This window comes from Gekko japonicus, unplaced genomic scaffold, assembly GCF_001447785.1.
Source record: "Gekko japonicus isolate JY-2015 unplaced genomic scaffold, Gekko_japonicus_V1.1 scaffold1638, whole genome shotgun sequence".
Classification (NCBI taxonomy): domain Eukaryota; kingdom Metazoa; phylum Chordata; class Lepidosauria; order Squamata; family Gekkonidae; genus Gekko; species Gekko japonicus.
In genome coordinates this window covers 128,882-147,605 of record NW_015161447.1, presented here as the reverse complement: position 1 = coordinate 147,605, position 18,724 = coordinate 128,882, and positions in this window count along the sequence as shown.

Genomic DNA, 18,724 nt, shown 5'->3' with positions numbered 1-18,724 from the left:
AATATAATGAATAGTAGAATATAATGTAATTTGGAAATAGATTGAAATGTATTTCTCTGGTCTGGGGGCAGAGGACTGAAGCAGCTAATCACACCACCTAAAAGAATAGGATGTTGTATTGATCTGACATCAAGAATCACAAGACTGAGAAACTCTTGTGGACAGCCATGCTGGTCTGAAGCAACAAAACTGAGGGGTTACAGCTACTGTAGAGAACATCTGTCCATCAAACTCCAATTTTTATATATTTATTTTCCTTCAGTATGCTTTCCATCAGAATTAAACCCAAACAAATGGTGACCATATAAACTAAATTTGTTATTCCAATTTGGTCCTTGCATCTGTTAAACACCTTTGTTACACTGTATGCTAATTTGCTGCTCACCCTCTACCTATATGTATGGACTGGTAACTTTCATTTCTATGTATCTGAAGAAGTGTGCATGCGCACGAAAGCTTATACCTTGAATAAAACTTTGTTGGTCTTAAAGGAGCCACTGGACTTGAACTTTGTTCCTAAGTTTATGGTTTTGGGTATATGATGATAAATTAAGTATAGCTCCTCACCCTCCAGAGAGCCAGGTTGGTACAATGTGAAAAGTACTGGGTTCGATACATCAGGACATGGACCACAACATTGGAGAAGACACGTTTATTAGTACTTCACACATGGAACAAAAACTAATTACTGGGTGGCCAACTTTATACAATTGGGGAGGGACGCCCCTGGGTTCTATTGGCAGGTTTGAACTTCCCGCAAATGTCCCTATTGGCTCCTTACTTGAAGTTCAGGAGCCTAGTCCCTATTGTCTTTGGGATTGTAGCTCTTGCTGCCTCTGGCTGGTGCCTGGCAGTGGTCTGAGGACATAACACCCCTCCCCCCATAGTTTCGTCCCTACCTATGTAATGTAGTCTTTCAGATAGGTGGGGAGCCTGCGCTCCCTGAGAGATCGCCTGGGGGCTAGCACTGGGTCTGTGGTGGTTCTTTCGGGCTGAGGAACGGAGACCAGAGTCTGGTTGTTGTAGTTGCTGCTGTGGCAGTGGAGCTGCTGGTTCTGCTGCAGCTGGACTTGGTTCACACAGGGGAAGGATCTCCCCCCCCCCCGCTCAGAGTTGAAGGTTGCTCCTCGGTTGCCGGGGTGGGGGTCTCGGGTCCGTTGGGTAGCGGTGATGGCTTCAGGGGTTAATCGCCATCATAGGTGGTCGACATGTTTCCTTAGGAGTCTGTCCCCTTCTGCAGCGACCTCATACGACACTGGGCCGGTGGGTTTAACCATTTGGCCAGCTATCCAGGGAGGTCCTGCCCCAAAGATTTTTAAATAGATGGGCTCTCCAGGGAAGAACCCCCTTGGCGCCTCTCTGTCCTCTACTAATTTCTGGGAGTCGGGTGCGTGGTCCAGATGAAGCCAGTCCAAGAGGGTTGCGGGGCGGCGGCCCTTCAGAAGCTCAGCTGGGCTGTGGCTGGAGACTGGGTTTGTGGGCATCCTCTGCATTAGGAGGAATCGGGCAAGCTGGAACTCCCAGTCCCCATCCGTTATTCTGCGAAGGGCTTCCTTGGCCATACGGACCATCCTTTCTGCCTGACCGTTGGTCACAGGGTGGAAGGGGGCCGATCTGATGTGTCTGATAAGGTTCCTCTGGAGGAAGTCCTGGAACTTGGCTGAGGTGAATGCGGCCCCGTTATCAGACACAATCGTATTCTGCAGCCTGTGTGTGGAAAAGATCCGGCAGAGGGGCCTTATGATGGCTTTGGAAGATGTGGTGGACACGGGGCTGATTTCCTACCACTTGGAGTAGGAGTCAACCATTATTAAGAACAACAGCCCCTGGAATGGGCTGGCAAAGTCCACATAAAGCTGGGACCATGGTTTGTGGTGGACTCCCATTGTTGTGTCGGGGCACTCGGAGGGTTGGGGCGGACTTCTTGGCATATTTTACACCCCCGTACCCATGTCTCAATCTCTGTGTCTATCCCGGGCCACCACATGTGGTTCTGTGCAAGGGCCTTCATGCAGACTATGCCCAGGTGTGCTTCGTGTAGTGTGTGCAAGACCCACTGTCTCATGGTTCACGGTACCACAACCCTGTTTCCCCATAGCAAACAGCCCTTGAGGGCCAAGAGTTCGTCTTTCCTAGCTTTAAAAGCTGTAAACTCTGTCTCTGGGGAAGTGGATGGCCACCCTATCACCACCCGGCCCAAGCCCCAGGAGAGAATGGGGTCTCTGGATGTGCAGGCGGCCATGTCAGAAGCCTGCAGGGGAGGTTCCAGGAGACCTTTCAGCATGACCACCCCCAGTGCGGGAGCCAGATCCCTGTCCACTGAAGGAAGCGGTAACCTGCTCAGGGCGTCGGCGTGCCCCATCACCTTGCCAGGCCGGTGTTCCAGCTGGTATTGGTACCCAGCCAGGAACAGGGACCAATGAAGAATGCGGGGCAACAAGACCTGCAGCATTTGCTTATCAGCCGCGAATAACCCCAGGAGCAGCTTATGATCAGTGACTATGGTGAAAGGGTGGCCATAGACGAAGTTATGAAACTTCTTAACCCTAGCCTCGATAGCTAGCCCCTCCGGGTCTCTCTGCACGTAGTTGCACTCAGTGGAGGACAGCGTTCTAGAATAATAGGCCATGGGAACCTCTCTGCTGTCTGGCAGGATGTGACCCAAAGCAGCCCCAACGCCGTAAGGAGAAGCGTCACACGCTAGTATAACAGGCAGGGACTCATCAAAATGAGCGAGAACAGCATTTTAGATTAACAAAGTTTCCACACCCCTGAATGCCACCTCCTCCCGCGGCCCCCAAGCCCAAGGAGCCGATTTGTCCAAAAGTCTGTGGAGGGGTTCCGCTACGGCAGCCTTGTGTGACAGGAAGGCATTTATTTATTTATTTATTTAACTTTAGACTTGCTATACCGCCCTAACCCCGGAGGATCTCTGGGCGGTTTACATATATTGCGTTCTATGAACTCTAATCCCTAACTTAGGCCACATATAGTATTGGGGTGGGACTGCCTACTGGCACCCTTGGTGGTGGGCCCTTGATGGTCTCTGGCTGCTGGCTCGGCGTCTTCTAGGTCTCTACTGGCTGCTGGATCGTGTAACTCGGGCCCCGGGGAAGCGGATGGCAACCCCCTTACCACCCAGCCCAAGACCCAGGAGACGACGGGGTCCCTGGATGTGCAGGCGGCCATGTCAGAAGCCTGCAGGGGAGGTTCCAGGAGACCTTTCAGCATGACCACCCCCAGTGCGGGAGCCAGATCCCTGTCCACTGAAGGAAGCAGTAACCTGCTCAGGGCATCGGAATGCCCCATCACCTTGCCAGGCTGGTGTTCCAGCCGGTATTGGTACCCAGCCAAGAACAGGGACCAATGAAGAATGCGTGGCAACAAGACCTGCGGCATTTGCTTATCAGCCGCAAATAACCCCAGGAGCAGCTTATGATCAGTGACTATGGTGAAGGGGTGGCCATAGACGAAGTTATGAAACTTCTTAACCCCAGCCTCGATAGCTAGCCCCTCCCGGTCTAACTGCACGTAGTTGCACTCAGCGGAGGACAGCGTTCTAGAATAATAGGCCACGGGAACCTCTCTGCCATCTGGCAGGATGTGACCCAAAACAGCCCCAACGCCGTAAGGAGAAGCGTCACACGCTAGTATAACAGGCAGGGACTCATCAAAATGAGCGGGAACAGCATTTGAGATTAACAAAGTTTTCACACCCCTGAATGCCACCTCCTCCCACGGCAGCCTTGTGCAGCAGGAAGGCATGATAAACGTTTATGAGGCCCAGGAAGGCCTAAAGCTCCGCCTTGCACGGCAGTGCTGGGGCCTCCACAATAGCCTTCACATTGTCCTCTGTGGGGTGGAGGCCCATCGCATCAACCCGATACCCCAGGAAGTCCACCTCCGGAACCCCAACGAGGCACTTCTCCCTTTTTACTTTCAGTCCGGCATCGTTGAAATGGCCCAACACGGAGCGGAGACGGGACGCAAAATCCTCAGGGGTCGCAGCGGCGATGAGGACATCATCGAAAAGTGGCATCACGCCAGGGATCCCTTTCAATAAAGTGTCCATTAATTGTTGGAAGATCCCGGGGGCCACACCGACCCTGAACTGCAGCCTCTTAACTCTAAATGCCCCCTGGTGTGTAACGATCGTTTGGGCCGTAGCAGTGGCCTCATCGACCGGCAACTGTTGGTACGCCTGAGCGAGATCCAGCTTGCTGAAAATTCCCCCCCCCCTGCCAGAGACGCATTGGTACAGGGTATGAGTGCACTTGGAGGGCTTGATTTCCCGCCATTGTCCCTATTGGCTCCTTACTTGAAGTTCAGGAGCCTAGTCCCTATTGTCTTTGGGACTGTAGCTCTTGCTGCCTCTGACTGGCACCTGGCAGTGGTCTGAGGACATAACACAATGGTTAAGAGTAGCATATTCTAATCTGGAGAACCAGGTTTGATTCTCCCCTCCTCCACATGCAACCAGCTGGGCAACCTTGGTCAGTCACAGTTCTCTCAGAGCTATTCTCTCAAGAGCAGTTCTCTCAGAGCACTCTCAGCCCCACCTACCCTACAGGGTGTCAATTGTGGGGAGAGGAAGGAAAGGAGATTGTGAGCCGCTCTGAGACTCCAAGTGAAGTGTGGGGTATAAATCCAACTCTCCTCCTCCTCCTCCTCCTCCTGAGCTTCTTGAAGGAAAGGATGCAAACAAATATGAGAAGATAAAAATAAAATCATGAGGGCAACTGGCACTGAGCACACCAGTGGAGGCAAAGAACTAATGGTGTTCAGAAGAACAGCTCCAAAACAATACAAATGTGTCTGCAGCCTCTGCCAAAAATCACCCGAGGTTACAAAACCCAGCAAAGTCAGCAATTATGACTGGGCCCTAGGGCCAACCTCTTTTCCTGTTCATCAAGAGAGTTCAGTTTTAAGGAAAGAGTATGTGTTTCACACAATTTTGATTTTATATTTAAGACAGATCTGACCATTGTCTATTTGCTTTCTTGGTGAGAACTATTTCTTCTGATAAATAATGTAACTCTTACGCTTAGACCCCGATGGCTGTTCCATTGCAAAATATAATTGAAACAAATGCTATTCTATGTGCAAAAAATTGTGTTGTCTTTTGAACTATGTTTTAAAATAATGCATTCATTGGACAGAGAATTCTACCTAAATATTTAACCAAGGCTAGCTTGATTGGCTGACTGTGTGTTCATGGCTCTCTGGCTTTCAATTTGGGGATATGCTATCACAGACCAGAAAATGAGTTGTTCATCTGAGTGTGAAGTCCACAGAGACACAAGCGACCAATTGCAATGTTTATTTGATGGTCTTTCTCAGGGTCATTTTCTCTCCGTTGAGTAAATCAGTATTTGAAGTGATCTTCAAGAATATGGTAGTTTATTTAGCCCAGGAATTTGAAGCTACATAATTATGTCTAAATAGATATGTAATAGCCTTGGAAGATTTTCTTTTCTTCTTCACTTTATTTTCAGCTAGCATAAGAAACCTGCATATGGCTGAGTTACAAAGTAGTTAGAGTCTTGAAGAGATGTAGATGCTAATCCCACAAAGCTTGGACAAACCATTCTCTTAACTTAGTCTACTTGATAGAGTCATGGCACCCTTAGCTCCTTAGAGGAATGGGGGGGGGTACAAAAGTGAGAAATTAATGGAAGTTTGTTTGGGTTTAGTGGCAATGTGCCAGACATGGATGCTTTCAAATCAAGGATTATGTGAGGTGAATATGATGGTGAAGGTCGTCTGCAGTGAGCATGAGAACAACAATAGCAGAATCACCCAGTTGTGCAGCCCAACTTGCTTTCAAAGATCAGAGACACCACCAACTCCACTTCCATCCACTGTCTTCAAAAGGCTTCCTTACCGGCATGGCTCTTCTCCCTGTTCTGTCCTTTGAACAGAGCTGGGTGGTAGTATACAACTTACATCAGCACCTGGCAATTGTTGGGACCTGCTGTGGGCTCAGGTCCTAACAAAGTAGCACATATCCCTTACATATGGGTAGAAGGCTGATGTTAAAAAGAGAAGTGTGAAGTTGAAGCTCACACTTTAAGTCTGTCAAAAGTCCCTGTCCCAACCCCAGGTAAGGACTTTTGGTATAAGGGGAGTGAGACACAAAACAGAGTTACAAAGTACCAGAGAGAGTCTAAAACTCACTCTAGTCTTGGTAGGTTGCCACCAGGTCTTTCAATCTATCCCAACAGCCCAGGAGAGAAAGACCAAGTCTCCAGGCTTCTCAGGGAACTTAACAAGAAAAGTCAGCCCTGCAGAGTGGGACTGCAGTCTGAGTTTCCAAGACAAAACAGTTACCTGGTTGGTGGTCAAGAGCCAAGGCTTTGAGGTTATTGAGGGCAAAAACCATGACAGAGTACAAATATAAGTATTTATTTAAGGTGCGAGGACCGTGTGATCAGGCTACCACACTTTATTTTGCTCCGGGGCAAACAACCACACCTCCTCCCCACGTTATCTGGCCCGTGTGACCGGGGTCAATGTTCAGCAGAGGCAGTCCGTTCCAGCAAGACAAGATGTTCACAACTTAGCCAGTCCAGGCAAGAATCAAGTAGGATGCCATTCCAGGAGCTGTTTAACCACTGACATAATGCCGTGTCAAGTAGTCACCAAGCTCGGAGCCATAGTGTGAGGACTAACTAGACTTATAGGAAAAAAGGTCTCTAATGGGTCCTAGGACCAATGAGATACCTGAGAGGTGATGTAACTCTCTTGGTTGCTAGGCATGTGACATCCAAGGATGGACAAGAGAGAGGAAGAGAAACAGAACCATACTGCAGCTAGGTCCACCCCTTCCCCCACACAGGTGTCCATAACTTCAATTGCTTGGAATGTGCTAATTGGAAGCACCAAGGGCAGTTGGTACTCCCCTGCACTTCAGCTGAAAACAATTTAGCTTGCAAGGTACCTGTGCACTATCTACCTCTGAGCTGTCTCTAACTATCTCTGGGAAGATTCCTGTAGGCCTCTATACAGCCTGAACCCAAGATTTTATTTTACAGAACAGAGCAAGGAACCATTTTTCTTTACAAAGAGCCAGTTTGGTGTAGTGGTTAAGTGCGCAGACTCTAATCTGCGAGAACCGGGTTTGATTCCCCACTCCTCCACATGCAGCTGCTGGATGACCTTGGGCAAGCCATAGTTCTGGCACAGCTGTTCTTGAAAAAGAGCAGTTCCTGTCAGAGTTCTCTCAGCCCCACCTACCTCACAGGGTGCCTGTTGTGGGGAGGGGAAGGGAAATGAGTTTGTAAGCCGCTCTGAGAATCCATTGGGTAGTGAAGGGTGGGGTATAAATCCAATCTCTTCTTCTCCTCTTCTTCCTTGAAATATTACACTAATGCTGCAGGGGGGCTTTTTGATGGGTTTATGCCATAGGGCTAATGAAATGTTTAAAGCAATGGAAGGAAGTACATGAATGGGGCCATTGTTGTACACATTATTTTCATGGAATGATAACATCATTGTAAGACTTTCACAATAGTTTTAACTGGAGCACTGTAAGATAACCCAATGGAAAACCACCTCCCACAGAGCTTCTGTAGTCTTTAAAGGACATTTAATTTGGACACCCTGAAACTAGGGGTGGGTTCAGATGCACCATTTGATCTAGTGTTGTGCCAGTTCAGAAACGGATTTTATACACGCGATCACACAGTCAACATCTGCCTCCCGTCTCCAGCCGTCGCTTTCCAGCTCAAATCCCCTTTAAACCAGAGTATTTTGTTACCAGGTCCCCAAGTGGTGTTTTCCTGATTCTCCATTTTCAGCCGCATTTCCCCCCCTGTGTGATCGCTCCTCCGGTGTCGAGCCACTTCCAGTTTAAACCCCCTCCCCGCTCAAAAGCTGCCCGAGGCTTCCGCTTTTCACCTGCCATTTTTAAAAAAGTGTTGGCGGTGTGCACATAGGCGGAGCTCCACCACCGCGTTGTTAAAAAGATTGTTTAAACAGTGCTTAGTTTTAGCATTTAGACAAGTTTGGGATCTCACGGAGGCCATTTTCGGGGTAAACGTTTAAAGGGAAGTGTTCCTTTAAAGTTTAAAGGGAAGTGTTACAGCAGTCAGGTTGAAGTAAAAATTGCTGTTCTGCGCATGTGCGAAAATTTTAGTTCTACAGATGGCTGCATGTGCGCATGCCCAAACTGAGAGAGAAAGAAAAACAACACCAATGCACACGTCCGCCTGTGGATGGCGGGGAGCGATGTGGCTGCGCAGCGATCCGGAGCAGGGAGGTGAGTGTGATCGCGATTCTCCAGGTTAAAAAAAATGCATCGTGGCCGGAGCAATTTAAACCACTCCCAGCTCGCCGTCTGACCGTACCCTAGGGGTGTTTTATGGAAAGGATTAAGCCTAGTATGGAAAACAGAATCCACTACTTAGCCAATACTCAAATGATGCTACAGGCATGACCTTATGCCATCATTTGATATTGTGCTAAGACAGTGAAGTGTCAGCCCTCTCCTCTAGTGATGTGCTAAAATGGAAGGGAATGCTCTTTGTGAAATCATTGGCAACCTGTAAAAAAGAGTCCCTCTTTGGGTGATTTTTCAAGACAGGGCAATGACAAAATTCAGAGTGAGGGTAATGCTTCTTGCTCTCACTCTAAACTGGCTTTCTGATATTTTTGCCACATAATGATCTGCCTATAGAAATTAAACAGTACAGCATCCTTTGTGAGATCTGATACTGGTATCGCTTTACTAATCTGAACTGTGATACTTAATTGAAAATGAACAATCCGTATGCACCTCTATAATTTTTGAGCCAATGGTACTAGCACAGTCTCTTCTAGCCCCTTCACTCTCTTACATCACACATGACCTTTACAGTCAGTGTAATGTGAGGGAGGTACAAAGGGGATAATATGTTATTTGAGGCTGATACATTTTATCTGTGACATTCAGTTTAATGACCATCACTGCATGGGTCTAAAGCTTAATAGGATGATTGGAAATTTATGGTATGCAGGAGTTGACCCGACATCATTTATTCACAAACATTCATGACATTGACTTATAAAAGGGCCACCTTCAAAATCAAAAGCACCATTACAATGTTTTCCTCACTGTGGTGGTAAACCGCTGATGTTTTTCTCTGGCCTACTCTTCATGATCAGCAGGTATCTGTGGATTATCTTGTCATTTGTATGGTTCTGGTTTTAGATTTTTTTTAAAAAAAATGCCACTATACATATTTTTTGTAAACCACCTTGGGGCCCTTTGTAGGAGGAAAAGTAGGATATGAATATTTTAAGTAATAAATCACTATTGAACAGTTCTATTTCTTATATGTGGGGACTCACTTGAATAATTCTTTTTCATATAAAAATCCTTCAAATAGAAAACAGTGCTGTTGTGGGTCCTTGCTCTGCTGAGGCTGACTGTTCCTCAGGTGAGGAAGAGGCATGGAGCAACCCAACCTCCTCTGGAGTCAGCCCAGAAGAGGAACCCTCAACAGCACCTGAGGGGGAAGAGGCCCCAGCATCTGTGCAGGAGGGGCAGCAAGGCGAAGAGACTGAGGTGCAGTCAGAGGCAGAGTCTGGTCCAGAGTCTGGCCCAGCACCCCCAGTTGGAGACACCTTGAGGCCAGAGTCCCCACCTAGCTCACCTGAATGTCCCAGATGTCTGAATCTGCAAGAGAGAAGGAGGAGTGCCAGACTTCAGCTGTTGCAAAGGCAACATAAGGGGCTGTGAGTCTTGGTAGATTGCCTCCCAGGGAAGGGAGAATCCGGTCATAAGCAACCATGCTCACCTGCCTCGGTGCAGATGCAATCTTGCGATCTCAGACCTTGTCCCGGCTGCTAGCCTCCACTCCCTCCTCTTGAAAACTCTGACTGATTTCCTGGCATTCTGACCTTTGGCTCTGTTTCTCATCTTGCATTTGGACTGTGTATCTAGCTTTCTTCCAACCTCCACTCCCTGCTCCTGGCATTCTGACTCTTGGCTCTGTTTCTCAGCTTGCATTTGGACTGTGTATCTAGCTTTCAGTGAAGTGTATCCGTGGTGACTGGCCAAGCCCAGCACAAGTGCCATCCTAAGCAGAATTACATCCCTCTAAACCCATTGACTTCAACTGACTTAGAAAGGTGTAACTCTACTAATAATGGTGCTATAAATGTCCACTTGGCATGCCTGTTTTTGACATGTTTGACATGGTCGATTATGGCCTTATGACCCACTGACTCACCATAGTGCCTTGCAGTGGCTTGTCTCCTTTCTCTACAGTCGGGGACAGAGGGCGGTGCTCGGGGAGAGGGTTACATCGTTTTACTCTTTGTTATGCAGAACCCCTCAAGGGATGATCTTCTCCCCTATGTTATTTAACATCTATATGTGTCCCCTCACACAGCTGATCCAGGGTTTTGGGCTGGGTTGTCACCAATATGCTGATGACACCCAGCTGTATCTGCTGATGGATGGCCAGCCAGACACTGCCCCAAATATTTTGGCCAGGGCCCTGGAGGCTGTGGCTGGTTGATTAAAGCACAGTTGGCTGAAGTTAAAAAAATCAAAGAAGGAGGTCCTGTATCTGTGCCCCGGGGGGATGGAATTGGGAATTGACCTCCCAACCCTTGATGGGTGTCATTAATGCCAATGCCAATGGTGAGGATTCTGGGCATGACCTTGGATGCCTCACTCTCAGTGGAGGCCCAAGTCATGAATGTTGCCAGACCAGCTTTTTACCATCTTCAGCTGATCAGGCAAATAGCTTCCTATATCTTTCCTAGGGACCTAGCCACAGTGATCCATGCAATGGTCACCTCCAGGCTGGACTACTGTAACTTGCTATATGCAGGGCTGCCCTTGAGATTGACACAGAAACTACAGCTGGTCTAAAATGCAGTGGCACGTGTCCTTACTGGGACACCTCTAAGAGTGCATACAACCCATGCTTCACCAGCAGCATTGACTCCCAGTTGAATACTGGGTCAAGTTCCAGGTTATGGTATTAGCCTTTAAAGCCCTCTGTGGTCTGGGATCAATATATCTACATAACCGTCCCTCCCAATATGTCCCCTGAAGAGCCTTGCGCTTGTCAGATCAACATCTGCTGGTGATCCCCAGCCCAAACAACACCCACTTAGCCTCAACCAGAGCCAGAACCTTTTCAGCTCTGGCTCCAGCCTGGTGGAACACTCTCCCAAGTGAGATCAGGGCCCTGCGGGACTTATTACAGTTCCACAAAGCCTGTAAAATGGGGATGTTCTGCGAGGCCTTTAGTTGAGATGGCAGGTGTCTAACCACATCCGCCTCCCCTGCTCTACCCTGCTTCACACCATTATGTTGTGCTACTGGTGGTGGCTTTGCCCACTTGCCCAGTATTTGGTCTATCTTGGGCACACATACAAATAGTATTGTTCGGAGCACTTGTAATTGTGCCTGCCTATCATCTCTGTGTTGTGCCCTTAGTTTTTAAATAGGTTTTAAATATTGTGGAATTATGTTTTAATTGTCTTAAATTGTCTTATATTTATTTATTTACTTAGATTTGTACCCCACCCTCCCTGCCATGGCAGGCTCAGTTGCTGTATACTAGTTGCTGTAACCTGCCCTGAGCCCTGCTTGCAGGGGAGGATAGGCTAGAAATCAAATCAAATCAATCAATCAATAAATGTTTTGTTTTTTTAAAAAATGGAGGTGCATTCCAATGTGAGATCCTCATACTCTCTCATTCTGAACTGGGGCAGCCTAGACACAAGGCCTAAATTGAAAGCATAATTTTGATATCATCGTTTGTAACTTTTAATGCCAACCATTCTGAATGATTATAGGTAAAGGAGGCAAGATCAGCTTCTGGGTACAATAAACATTCTGTCATATTTCCGTTAGAATCTTATATTTCTCAAAGAAATGGACCAGTAGTAGTGACTTTTCATAAAGGAGGGATGGTCATCCTACAAATTACATTTTTTAACTAAAACGAAACACAATGCTATCCAACTGTTAGGATGAAAGGATGTTGAGATGGACTGTTGGGAGCCTGCATGACTCCACGTAAAAATGTTCTGTTCATTTACCAAGTCATTAAACTGGAGCTGATTTTACGATCATAATTTTTTCCGCTGGCATGTGAGAAAGTTTTATAGCCTTCAATAAAACACTCTCACTTCTACGAAACCAGTTTGATTTTACTATATCGGCTTCTGCCAAGATTTATGTTCTTGTTTTGCTTAAGATTCACATTTTAATGTAGCTATAAAAACAAGTTAGATTTGCTTATTTCACGGAATCTTATTTAGTTAATTATCAGGCCCCACATGGCAAATCATTTAATTTGGCTTCTATTATAAAACAATCAGTACTTATTTTCTTGTTTTCTTCCCACCAAAGATAGCAGAAAATCCTAAATATTGCAGGAATTCACTCTATAACATAATGCCCTGAACAGCATTATTAAGAAGGAACAGAGGTGATGGGAATTGAGAGCATACCCTTACTTCCTACCCCGACAATGAGACAAATATGTCTGGATAGCAAACATTTTTGCTGAGTACATCTCTTGTCTTGCTGCTGGAGCCTCTCTGTCAATATGGAATCTAAATGGCCCAAAGGATGAACTTCCAGAAGATGAGTTTTTCTCATGATATTACCATACTAAAAATTTGGGGACACACACACAAGAACACAGAGATTTTTAGAATTGGTTTCAAACCTTTTACCTTTTTTTAAAAAAGTGATACAAATAAATTATTGTTGTAAATATTGCTTTAAAAAGTAGGTAGCACTTGCTCCACAGAACAATAATGGTTAACACACAACTGCTTATCCCACACTGGACGAAGAGTGGTGTCAAAAGATTCTGATTTTGCTAGAGGTGGGTGTTTGTTGTTCAGCTCTGCTGAAAATCTGACTCATATTCTGAATATATAAACAAATGAGAAGACAAAAGGAGGTCCATAGTGTAGCTTTTGATTTTGCACATATTTGTGAACTAGGTAAAAATTATTTCATTTCACTAGATATATAATAGCTTCTAATATGAATAGAATTTATGCTTAGAGTAGTAATAGGAGAGTAGGGTAGATAGCATTGGGACAAATTCTTAATAGGTTTTTAAAAATTGTGAAAAAATATTTTTTAAAAAAAGTTGGAATAGGTAGGTTGGTAATAAAAAAAGAAAAAGAAGAGGGGAAGAAAAGAGGATAAGGGGGAGAGAGGATGGAGTTGACTGAAGCATTGGGAGGCAAGGGAGCTGACGTTGGTCACCACTTGGCTCATTGCTCCCCCCCCCCCAATTTTTCTCTAACCAACTAAGGTTTTTTGCAGACAATGGCCCCCAAGAAGGCACAACAGAAGTGGGCGGGGTCTTGCTAAGCATCCACCTCCTACAAGAAAACCGGCTCAGTCATCTTCAGCCAAGGAGGAGGAGATTAACCTTGCTAACTCATTGGTAGAGTTGAGGCTCTGGAACAGACACAACTATGGCCAAGGGTGTTGGTACAGTGGCAGGCATGGCTCCAAGGCCATGCTAGAAGTCTAAAGCAGTTGATGGTTTCGTTTCTGCTCAATTGGTAGATAGGGTGATGGCTCTAGAAATAGGAGTATTGACAGCAGAAGTGAGTACTGTGGAGATGGAAGCCTTGGAGTTAGGTGGCACTTTGTCTGGAGGTGGGAGACAAAGAGCTGCAGCTGTGAGTGAGGAAGCTGCCATGCAGGAAAGCCAAGTGGGCTGTATGGGCCACATGGCTAGGACAAGCAAGATGGATCAAGGGGCTGGTGAGTGGAATGCAACTGAGAAACCATCACATGACACAGACTGGGGAAACAAGGGATCAGTTACAGCAGGAGCTGAATGGGTGGCTAGGCCATGGGGCAGCTATGGGCCTTACCCTCCATAGAGTCAGAATCTGTGGCCTTGTTATCAGCCTAATACAATGGAGCCACTCAGCGGGGACATCCTCAATACATTATTGCAGAATCTGCCCCCTGGCATACATAGTGGACAGACTCCAGCAATTCTCCTGCAATCTTGGAGCCATTAGCTTTAAAAATAACCCCTCCGGTCCCGCTCCCTATTCATCATACAGAATAAAGGAGCCAAAAAATATAGAAATTCAAGGGGGGGGATTGATCTGAATACCAAACTGGTATTTGAACCCAGAAAACCAAGAATACCACGGTTTTACCACTCCCTGGTATCTGGATTTTAAAAATCCAGGTCCAAATACCAGGCCCTGAGGTCCAAAAAAATCTGAATCTAGATTCAGATCTGAATCTGGGTAAAAAAAACCCTGATTTTTTTTCCCCTGAGGTGCACATTCCTACTACATAGTTCCTTTCATCATGAGACCTGTTTTCTCCTACTCTCTGCTTCCTTTTGTTTAACTAGTTTTTAATCCATAAGAGGACCTGATTTCTGTCCTACAACTGCTAAGATTACATAAGAACATAAGAACATAAGAGACGCCAATGTTGGATCAGGCCAAAGGCCCATCCAGTCCAACACTCTGTGTCACACAGTGGCCAGAAATACCAGTGCCATCAGGAGGTCCACCAGTGGGGCCAGGACATTAGAAGCCCTCCCACTGTTGACCCCCCCCTAGCACCAAGAAGACAGAGCATCACTTGCCCCAGAGCCCCTAGCTATACCTTGTGGCTAATATCCACTGATGGGCCTCTGCTCCATATGCTTATCTAATTCCCTTTTGAAGCTGTCCATGCTTGTAGCCGCCACCACTTCCTGTGGCAGTGAATTCCATGTGTTAATCACTCTTTGGGTGAAGAAGTACTTCCTTTTATCCGTTCTAACCCGACCGCTCTGCAGTTTCATGGAATGCCCACGAGTTACACCAGATTCTTACACCAGATTCTTTTGTGAGGGACCTTGTCTTTTGTGAGGGACCTTTTTTGGAAGGCCAAGTATATAACATATATTGCTTCACTCATTATTAGGGTTGCCAGCTCTAAGTTGGGCAATTCCTGAAGATTTGTGATAGAACCTGGGGAGGGTATCATGTGGGGAGGGAGGGGGATCAGCAGGGGTATAATGATCTGCAATCCACCCTCCAGCTTCCATTTTCTCCAGGGTAACTGATCTATGTAGTCTGAGTGTAATTCTAGGAGAACTCCAGCCCCCATCTGGAGGCTGGCAACCCATCCCTTATCCATATGCTTGTTAGGTTGCTCGGTTTATTTGGTTTGGTTGTTAGCTCCCCAGGAAACTTTATTGTTTATTATATATTATATGGATACTGTTTTCAATAATGACTTATAAGCTACCCTTTGGATATAAGCTACCCTTAGGACCACACATTTTAAATAAATAAATGTCCTAAATAGCAAACTCTTTTATAGAAGCCATCATCTAAACCATTTGGTAGGGCAGTCTTAATTTCAAGTTCTGCTACAGAGGAATCTGCTGTCTAGAGTCAGTTCAGAGGTGGATAAAGGCCAATAAACTAAACCTACATCCAAATAAAAGATATATTAATGTTAGAGAATAGTTGGGTGCCTGCCTGTTTTGGATTGGTGGTGGTGGTGGGGAGACACATTATCCCTGAAGAGTCATCTGTAGCTTGAAGGTACTCCTATATTCTGCAGGGCTAGATTGTTGTCACGTGATCTACATGGCAGTGACCTGCCAGGACCACTCAGTAATTACAGCTGGTTCATGGCACACAGCAGACATCTACTGACCAGGGCTGGTTGAAGAGACCTTGTTTCAATGGTCTTATAAGAGCAGCATTGTTGAAAGTTGATTTCCAGGCTTCATACATGGTGCTTGTTTGACCCTCAAGACCCTACATGGTCTGGATACTGATTACTTCTAGGACTGCCTCACGCTCTATTTTCCTCTTCATATTTTAACATTATCGTAGGAATTGCTTTTGTAAATGTCCCAGAAATAAAATGTGTAGTGATTACAGTAAGATAGAAAATTTTCTCAGTTCATCCCAATTATAGAATCCATTGGCCAGAGAAGCTCACCTGGCAAATTGCCTGAAGGCTTTTAGAAGACTTGTTCTAGATGGTGTTTGTCCTCCTGGTTTAGCTGCTACTTTTAGCTTTTAAAAGCTTCTGAAAGAATTCATGCCCTGTCTCCTTTTACTGTTGTTAAATTGTTTTTATGAGATCTTTAACTACTGTTTTATTGTGTATCATTACTGTGCTTTTAATATTGGCTTTTATTGGTAATTGCTACAGGAAACTTTATTGAAAGGCAATTTATTAATTAAAAAATTAAATCATTAGATTGGTAGATAAACAGATTATTTACAGGGTTGAGTTAAGGAACCTAAACTGGCTGAAAATCAGATATTTGATGGACTGTGCTCCATAACTCTCCAGTGTTCTCTCTGTGAAAGGAAATATGGCATTGCCTTGATCCTCCAGCCCTGTGGGGGGAAGGAAAAGCACAGGACATGATGTTTTCTTTTTTCTTCTGTACTTTTCAGAGAGCTTTGAAATGCTTTATTCCAATACAAAAATAACCAAGGTCCTAGAAACAAATGTACTAGAACATACTAATGGATCCATGTATCTATTTGTGATAGGTCATAGCTCAGTAACTGGTGCTGGATGCAGAGCACAAAATCCCAGGTCAATGACCACCATCTCTAGTTAAAAAGGACCTCATGAGCCAGGAGTTACGTGAGACTTTGCAGACCCACTGCTATAAAGAGTAGACACCAAGCTAGTGCTGTAGAAAGCAGCTTTGTATGTCCATCATTGCCCCAGTGCTAGTTTTTCTCAAGTTTTTGTCCATGTCCTTGATAGTGAACAGGTCAGAAGACTTTAGAGCCTGAAAATCTATAATGTGCCAATAAACATTCCTATGGGATATGGCTTTTAGACTCCAGCTGGAGCTCAAATGTTCTGATGTAAAACGACTGACAGCTCTTGCCTATAAATAGCAGAATGCACAAATATAAATTTGCTCCATTCTAGGCCAGTCATTTATTGCAGCCCTTTATTCTTTTAGTTCCCTGAAAAAATATACGGCTCACATCTTTCGCTTACCTCGAGTTTTCAGAGAAATACAGGAGAAGGGAACATCTCCTATAAAACAGCAGTTTACAACACATGCTGGGTCTATGAATGCTGTCAGGCATTACCCAGAATATTTCTGAAGTCTACTGTGGTATTCACATGTATCTGAGATGTGACAACATGCAGTTCTGTGTACTAGTCTTCCTTTAAGGTCCTAAATAGCTTGGGATTGGGATAGCTGAAGGAGTGTTTCCTCCAGTACTGTCCAGCACACCACTTAAGATCCTGTTCTCAAGTGCTACTTTCTGTTCCCACATCTGAAGAAGTGAGGTTTGTGGCAACTGGAAAAAGGTCTTTTCAGCAACAGCGCCTCACCTTTGGAACACCATCTTCCCTGAGACCTACTTTATTGTTATTTAGTCACCTGGCCAAAACATTTCTCTGTACCCAAGCTTTTAACGGGAGGATTCCATTTCTAGTGGTTGTTTTTATGGTCTGCTTCTAGTCTGACGAATATCATTTTAAACTGTGGAATATTCTTTCGTACTGGTTTGTATGCCCCTGGAGGGCCCTTGCTTTGTTTTATGGCTTGTTTTGTGACTTGCTTTAATATCAATAATCTTGATGTTTGTAGTTTTTGTGATTGTATTGTGTTGTTTTTACTTTGCAATCTATCTTGAACAGGTCTTTGGAGACCTGGCAAACATATTTTCCAAAGAAATAATACAGCATGACTGTCCTATAACATAATTGCTTTAATATCAATAATCTTGATGTTTGTAGTTTTTGTGATTGTATTGTGTTGTTTTTACTTTGCAATCTATCTTGAACAGGTCTTTGGAGACCTGGCAAACATATTTTCCAAAGAAATAATACAGCATGACTGTCCTATAACATAAAAACATAAGAGAACATAAGAGAAGCCAATGTTGGATCAGGCCAATGGCCCACCCAGTCCAACACTCTGCCAGGTGATATCAGGAGGTCCAGCAGTGGGGCCAGGACACTAGAAGCCCTCCCACTATTGACCCCCCCAGCACCAAAAATACAAAGCATCACTTGCCCTGGAGTCCCTATCTATACCTTGTGGCTAATAGCCCCCGATGGACCTCTGCTCCATATGCTTATCTAATTCCCTCTTGAAGCCATCCATGCTTGTAGCCAACACCACCTCCTGTGGCAGTGAAGTCCATGTGTTAATCACTCTTTGGGTGAAGAAGCACTTTCTTTTTTCTGTTCTAACCTGACTGCTCAGCAATTTCATGGAGTGCCCAGGAGTTCTTGTATTGTGAGAAAGGGAGAAAAGTACTTCTTTCTCTACCTGCTCTATTCCATGCATAATCTTATAAACCTCAATCATGTCACCCCTCAGCCATCATTTCTCCAAGCTAAAGAGCCCCAAGCACTTTAACCTTTCTTCATAGGGAAAGTGTTCCAACCCTTTTATCATTCTGGTTGCCCTTTTCTGCACTTTTTCCAGTGCTATAATATTCTTTCTGAGGTGTGGTGAACAGAACTCTACACAGTATTCCAAATAAGGTCACACCATTGATTTATATAGGGGCATTATGATATTGGCTGATCTGTTTTCAATACCCTTCCTAATAATCCCCAGCATAGCATTGGGCTTTTTTATTGCAGTCACACACTGTCTCGACATTTTCAGTGAGTTATCTACTATGACTCCAAGATCTCTCTCTTGATCAGTCTCTGCCAGTTCAGACCCCATCAATGTGTATTTATATTTAGGGTTTTTGGCTCCAATGT